Source organism: Lethenteron reissneri, chromosome 41 (genome assembly GCF_015708825.2).
Source record: "Lethenteron reissneri isolate LAM-NWPU_2019-01 chromosome 41, ASM1570882v1, whole genome shotgun sequence".
In the NCBI taxonomy this organism is placed as follows: domain Eukaryota; kingdom Metazoa; phylum Chordata; class Hyperoartia; order Petromyzontiformes; family Petromyzontidae; genus Lethenteron; species Lethenteron reissneri.
This window is the reverse complement of record NC_083819.1, coordinates 6683666-6691583: the sequence shown is the minus strand read 5'-3', so window position 1 is coordinate 6691583 and position 7918 is coordinate 6683666. Positions and strand designations below refer to the sequence as shown.

Sequence of the window (7918 nt, the reverse complement as noted above, 5' to 3'; positions counted from 1 at the left end):
TTCTGTGTGTCTCTGTGTGAGTCTATGGGTCTCCGTGTGACTCTATGGGTCTTTGTGTGAGTCTATGGGTCTCTGTAGGACTATGTGGATCTCTGTGTGAGTCTACGGGCCTCCGTGTGACCCTGTGTATCTCTGTGTGAGTCTTTGGGTCTCCGTGCGTCACGTTGACCCGTAGGAAGGGGGCTCGATGGGGGTGGTGGGGGGGGACTTGACCGAGGAGGGTCCCCTAGGGGTCGGCCCCTGATCCTGGATGGCGCTGTAGGAAGCTCCTGACGAGTGAGTCTTGAGACTCAGCCAGGGACCCCTCTTCCCTCGGATTAATGAAGAGCTCCACCACCACGGACATCTCCTCACCCCCCCCACCTCCCTCCCTCCGACTCCGAGTGGGGGACACCCGAACCGCGCGAGGGGGCAGCGAGGAGACGAACGGCCGCGCGTTTCTGCTGATGGCAACAAAAATAAAAAAACGCGCCGTGCCGTGAACGACGTTTTAATGCAGTTAACGTCCTCGCCCCTTTTTTTAAAAAAAACTTATTTATTTTACAACTTGGCTCCATAGCGGGTGTAACGATTCGACGATATTAAAAAAAATAAACACAAACCCCCACGTATTTATATATTTTTTCGCGCGACGATTGGATTTAAGAGTCGGGTTATTGCTTCCACCTCCATTGGGAGCGCGCGCGTACACTGACATCGACTTTCGCACGCTCGACTCGACGCTCGCTTGTAACCCGAGTCGATTAATAATCTATTCATAACGGTCGATGGAACGTTGCGCACTCGAGGCCATAACCATCTAATTTAGTAGTAACCGCCCTCAACCGCCACCTCCACCCTTCTTTTTCCTCGCGTTGTTCCCGCTGTGGCGCAGGGTCCGCTTTTCGGCATTGTCTTCTCCATTTGGCTCGGTCCAGGGCATCTTCAGGGGATGCGTTGACCGTCTTTATGTCTTCCTTTATTCGGTCCATCCATCGCTTCTTCGGACGTCCGCGTGGACGGCGGCCCTCTGGCTCAATACGCACGGCAGTCTTGGCCACTGATGACTCTTCACTTCGCATCACATGGCCGTACCACCGAAGCCTTGCCTCAAGCATCTTGTCCGCAATGGGGGCCACACCAAGTCGCTTCCGAACGTCTTCGTTCCTGACACGATCCCATCGAGTGAGCCCGAGGCTCCATCTGAGCATCCTCATCTCCATGGTGTGGAGAGCTTGTTCGGGTACAGTTGTGGCTGGCCAGCACTCGGATCCATAGAGTGCCACTTCCACCCCCCCGCGCTAATCGCGTAGATGGAACATCCCTCGCCGGTGACATGCCCTCGCATGGAACTGGCTCCGCTATGGAATGTTCCATTCCCTGTGGAGGGGCGTCGGCGGGGGGTGGCGGGGTGAGTTGATGAATAGTTCCACCTAACTTTTTTTCCCTTTGTGACGGCAGAAGAGCGTCTTCCCCGGGGCCCTATTCATGCTGGGCCCGTAAACAGTCGGGATGGCGGTGATGGTGGTGATGGTGATACAATGAAAAAAATATTCACACTTGACGCCAATAACTCCTGCATGTGTTGAGATGTAAGGCGATGACGTGCATCGATTTACTGGTTTATTATCGATGCGTAGGTTGTGATATATACGCCTCGAATTCCGTGTGGAAGAATTGATATCTTACATTGGCTATAAATATTAAACAAGTTACCTGCTGATGCTGCTGCGTTGGCAGTGGTGTACAAGCACAACCAACAACATCAACAACTCAACACACTCCGAGTCAACAACAACAACAACTCACCACGCTCCAAGTCAACATCATCAACATCATCAACAACAACAACTCACCACGCTCCGAGTGAATAACAACAACAACTCAACACACACCGAGTCAACAACAACAACAACTCACCACGCTCCAAGTCAACATCATCAACATCATCAACAACAACTCACCACGCTCCGAGTCAACATAATCAACAACAACAACTCAACACGCTCCGAGTGAACAACAACACCGTGTGGCCTTACAAGGAAACTAATATTATGGACGACGTTTTGGGCAATGACCCTTCTTCATAGTTCCACGAGTGCGATACATGATAGCAGTGCCGTGAAGAAGAGCCATTGCCCGAACCGTCGCCTATAATATTTTTTGTTTCCTTGAAAGGCCACACAGTGTTCTTGACGAATACTTTTTAGCAACGCTTACTGCTTTGGATGTAACCGACCGTCCGTCTGTCCCTCCAGCCAGCAAAACTAAAAAAATAACACAATATATATACAACATACAGCGACTACTCTACTTACGAACATTCGACTTTCAGAGATACGAACAAACCTGTCCGTATGTCCAGTTGCCTGTTCGGACCGAGAGTCGTAAGTTCAACCGCTGCACAATAGATGGCGGTGGTGGAATCTCCATCTTCAGAACGTGAAGAACCAGTGGCATGTACATCTGCAGAACGTGAATAACCAGTGGCATCTACATCTACAGAACGTGAAGAACCAGTGACATCTACATCTACAGAACGTGAAGAACCAGTGGCATCTACATCTACAGAAGGTGAAGAACCATTGGCATCTACATCTGCAGAACGCGAAGAACCAGTGGCATCTACATCTACAGAACGTGAAGAACCAGTGGTATCTACATCTACATAACGTGAAGAATCAGTGGCATCTACATCTACAGGAGATTATACAACGTCTAAAGCCATTCCCCCGTGTTTAGTGTACACGCCGTACAATGTTTTGAATCGACGGGAGTAAAGTTGGACTTACGAACAAATCGACGTGCGAACCGTTCCTCTGGAACTTAACTCGTTCGTAAGTAGAAGAGTCCCTGAAAGAAGTGTATTTCTAACTACATGACTTACTGAAAGAACCAAAAAGTACGGATTCCTGCAGTCATTAAAGCTTCAAATCAAGATTGTAGAATATGTTGTTTGTTTGACGTTCACGTGACCCCCTTCCTCCAGCCAATGGGTGCGTTGTCTTGTATATATATTTTTAACAATCGATTTTTGAATCATATGACGACAATTGATCGAATCGTCAAGTGGGATGGGATTGGGTGAATATTGAGAATTGAATACTTCACTCGCACCCCGGCCGTCAGTCGCCTCCTCGTAACTACTACTACTACCGTGGTGGCTGTTCAAGTGTTGTTTGTAAATGTGGAGGAGGGCAAACACCGGAGGGACCCGGATCAACACAAATGAACGCGACCACCCCGTGGAGAGAGAGAGAGATCGAGCGGGGCGCCCTTCACGACAAAGGGGGGGGGGGGGGTGGAGGAGAGGGGGGGATCTGCCGCGGAATTGTTGTAAACGTACAAGCGGTCGAGGCTGGTGGCTCAGTTTGTTGTTGGTGGTGGGGCGATGCCTGGCGCCACGGTGCTGGTGATTTGGGTGGGGGGGGGGGGTTTGGGGGCGCGGAAAGAGGATAACATCTTATCCATGAACGCCGATGTCGAAAAATAACAACAACAACAACAATAATTCAAACATTCCCGATGTATCCAGGAAATCCACTTTGAGTCCAATTACTATTTTATTCAGGAAGGTTCTGCGAGGTGGTAGTGCTGGCCACCCACCCCCTCGGGTGACGTGCCTGCATTCATATAGGTGCTCGCGAACGGCACTTTTTTCCCACCCCAAGTGTCTATTAAAGGCTTTACGGGGGATATCTTTGTCTTTGTACGTGCAGTGAACCCAGTATGAAACCCCGTGTGTTCAGGGGCTCGGGCCGCTATAGTTTGCCCCCGCCCGCCCGCCCCCCACCGTTCTCTGCTGCGCGTACACAATTCACATCTTGCGAACGTTCAAATCACATCAATGCGGGGTGCATTCTTTGCGCCGACGCGCTCGATATTTCATGGAAATGGCATTTGCGAATTTATTTAAAGCAGGAGCCGGTGACGCGTGAGTTGTCTTCCAAAACACGCGCACGTGACCGCACCGCGAACACGCGCACGCACGCGCACACACGCGCACAGGCGTACGCTACCCGCAAACACAGATGCATCCCACAGACAGACGCAGTTACACAAAGACGAAAGATTACTCCCCCCCAACACCACCACCATCGAATCGGCTTAACAGACTTGTGGGGCAAGTGCTGTTAGCGAGCACCTGTGGAGGCCGGCACAGCACGCGAGTTGAGTGCGTGGCCAGAACCACGCCCGGTCGTCTTTGTCTCTCTAGCGGCGATGTTTACACATCGCACCAGGTACTCATTTACGAGCGAGTCGACTTCGGGGGGGGGTGGGGTGGTGGGAGCGGAGGCCCAGAACCGGTTTAAATATTCGCCACTCTTATTCGTCGTGAGCGGGATTCCAACTGGGGTCGCCGGGTTCGTAGCGCAGTGGGCTAACCACTACGCTACCCCCCCCCACTTCCAAACTTAAACCACTGCGCACACACACACGCGCGCACGCACGCACACACACGCACACGCACGCACATGCACGCGCGCACACGCGCACACACACACACGCGCGCACACACACATGCAGACACGCGCACACACACGCGCACACGCGCACGCACACACACGCACACACACGCGCACACGCGCACACACGCACACACGCTCACACACACACACGCGCACACACACTCGCACACGCGCACACGCGCACACACACACGCACACACACGCGCACACGCACGCACACGCGCACACACGCACGCAAATTCACGCGAAAACTCTCACGCGTGCACGCGCGAGCGCGCACAGAAACACGTGCAGCCTCCGGGGATTGCGACTACCCAGCCCCCACCTACAAGCCAAAGCCCCCCCGCCCTTAGCCCCCCCCCCCCACCTAGCCCCTCCCTACCCCTCAACCCTCAACCCCCAGCGGGCCTCGGCTTTTGATGCGCGGCCCCGAGGGCTAATTGTGAGTGATTGCCCAGAGCGCAGCGCGTGCGCCCGCGCCTTTTATTTGAACCGAATGTGAACGCAGCCGCTTTCCCAGCGCATGCACAACCAGTGTGTGTCTGTGGGAGTCTGTGTGCGTGTGTCTGGGTCATGTAGCCCGCATGCCCAGCCACCGCATGCCTAGACAGCTTTTGTTCGGTCGGATCGAGGTGGCTAAACGGGCGCGGCACGGGCTAGAGAAGAGATGGAGTGACGTGGTACAGGAGGACGTGGAGCTGAGTGGACTTGCCGATGACTGGTACCAGCGGTGTCAAGATCGGCCTCTGTGGAGGAGGCTCGTGAAGGACGCTACTTGGCAGTTGGAGGGAGTCGCCCTCCGACAACAACGGAGGGCGGAGGAGCGACGCTCACAACAACTAGCGAAGCGCCGGGTGGCTAAAGCACAGCAAGTTGGCACAGTAGGGGGCACTGGTGGTGCATCAGCCAGTCATCTCGGTCATCTCAGTCAGTCGACCCGTGGCACTTGCTGGGTCTGCCCCGTGACCTCCTGCCAGCGGGCGTTCGACACTTCACGTGGCCTCAAGGTGCACCTAGCCTGGCACAAGCGTCGTGGTGACGTCACCGCCACTTAGTGGCGAATGGCGGTTGTTGTTGTATGTTGTTGTGTGAGTCTGCGTTGGGGCAGCGCAGCCCTCCTTAGTATAAATACATGTTAATTTTGATTCATATGTTTTTTTCTTTCTGACTTTATGTGAACGAAAAGACGCAAATTCGCCCATTTTTTCATTGAAAATAGGTAAATTTCTAAATATCACTGTCCTGGTCACAAAAGCAAAGTTTGTGGGGAATAATAGCAATTTTCTATACTTTTGAGGCATAAGCAATTACGAAACAACACTTACTACACAGGAGCAAAAATTGTGTTACATAGTGTTATTATTAAGTCTGGTGGCGAGCGCTGTTCTTTAAAAAGATATTATTTGGTGATGCTGCGTCGGCAGTGTTGCACGACCACAAATCCCACTCTGTCTCTCTGGCCTATGTTTCAGTGTCAGTTTAAGTTATTTGGTATAGCCCTGTGAGCCATTCGGCTTTTGAATCGGGTGCAACCGCAACAAACAAAAAACAAAAACATGAACAAGAAAACATCTTAAAGTGACTATGTGACTATGCGCAAACAGAAAAATCCAGGAAAAAACTGCAAAATCTTCCAGAAAAAAAGCACAGTACACCAACGCTGTGCAAAAATCCCAGTGGGATGCAAGTCAAACAACAACATCAACCACAAGACAACTTAGATTAAAGCCATAATTCTAACTCCGTACTACAAAAAACAAACATGGCCAAACCAAAAAAACTTTTCGAAATCACCAAAATAAAGCCATAAGCAATGTAACAGTGATCATAGGAAGTTTCACAATAAACGACATAAACAACATGTTCCACCAAACCATGTAGCCATAGCTGGCTGCATGAGTCACTCCACAACAGCAGGACCATTGCCCGAAACGTCGTCTATGATATATATTAATGTTTAAGGCCACACACTTTTGCTACGAATGGCGAGCGGGCGACGTTTCTTGTCTCTCTCTTCCCGTGAAACCAACGCTTGCCCCGTCACGACGTCAGACGGCGTTGTTTATCCACCATCAGATTTGAAGCTTTCGTGACAGCAAGGATTCATACTCTTAAGTTTTTTTCGGTAAAGTCATGTAGGTAAAAATAAATAATAAACATAATAGAAATAATAATGGAAATAAAATAATAAATCACGACGTTTCGGAGGCAACACAAGTCTCCGTCATCAGGTGGGACCGTCACAGCTAAATTTACTGTATTAAGTGAGGCAAACTTCCAAGAGACAAGCCCTTAAATACAACTTCTTGGTTCTTTCGGTAAAGTCATGTAGAAGGGAAATAATACAATAATAAAAATTAAACATAATAAAATACAATTCTCACGACGTTTCGGACGGCTGCTTGTGTTGTGGCCGAAACGTCTTGAGAATTGTATTTTATTATGTTTTATTTTTATTATTTTCGTATTTCCCCTCTACGTGACTTTACCGAAAGAACCAAGAAGTTGTTTTTAAGAGCTTGTCTCTTGGAATTTTTGCCTCACTTGATACAGTAAATTTGTCTGTGACGGTCCCACCTGATGACGGAGACTTGTGTTGCCTCCGAAACGTCGTGATTTATTATTTTATTTCTATTATTTCTATGATTTATTTTTACCTACGTGACTTTACGGAAAAAAAAACCGAAGAGTATCCACCATCAGGCTCGTGAAGCGCGCAATGACCTCATTTTTGCATTTGCGCTGAGACGAGTCGACCGAACGTTCACAGGCGGAAGCGGGGTGGATACCGACCACTGGAGTTTGGTGAGAATCCACGATTAGGACTGTGATTATGTGTTGGTATCCACGTCTTGAGGTTATCCCCTCGGCCACAGCTCCCCGCAGAGGGATGATAAACGCTCGCAGCGCTTATCACGCAAAGCCATTTCCATGGAATCGCTGTTGTTTGCCTGCTCCTCCTGGCTCAAGCTCTCCCTCTCGCGGGACGCGGAGAATACGAGCGGGGAGAATTGGCTGTTGGGAAACCGGGCGACTTGACTCTGAGCGACGCTCGCGAGCGCGCATCTCTGCTCATCGTCACGGTCATCACAACAATGATTCATCGATGTTTTTTAAAAATTCTTCTTCTTCCTTTCTAGCCGCTGCTGCGGTTCTCAAACCCTGGCCGGGTGGGGTGGGGTGGGTGCGGCATGGATACCGTGCAGGAGACATTTCGAATGTGCGTGAGCGCCACGTTATCCGGCGACGCACCGCACGCGACGACGCGGCATGATAGAGACGCCTTCAAACCAACGCCGCGTCACCTCGACGAGTGACAGGAGGTCACGGCACGAGACCCCCCCGGGGGGTTTGCGGGTCAACTGCCCGACCGACCGGCCACAGACTGCGAAACTCGCGAACGACGTTGATCCGAGTCGCGAACACTCAGCAGTGACTCGCAAACGGCCGTAAGTAACGCTTAGTCACGG

General features: G+C 50.9%; 1 protein-coding gene across 1 annotated transcript in view; it reads left to right on the top strand.

Annotated features, from left to right (window-relative positions):
• The first annotated feature begins 7802 nt into the window (after positions 1–7802).
• LOC133352764 (homeobox protein goosecoid-like) overlaps positions 7803–7918 on the top strand; it is a 36091-nt gene continuing 35975 nt past the window's right edge. The window contains exon 1 of the mRNA XM_061568624.1: positions 7803–7897. The gene's annotated coding sequence lies outside the window, so the exon portion shown is untranslated. The remainder of the gene's footprint in view (positions 7898–7918) is intronic.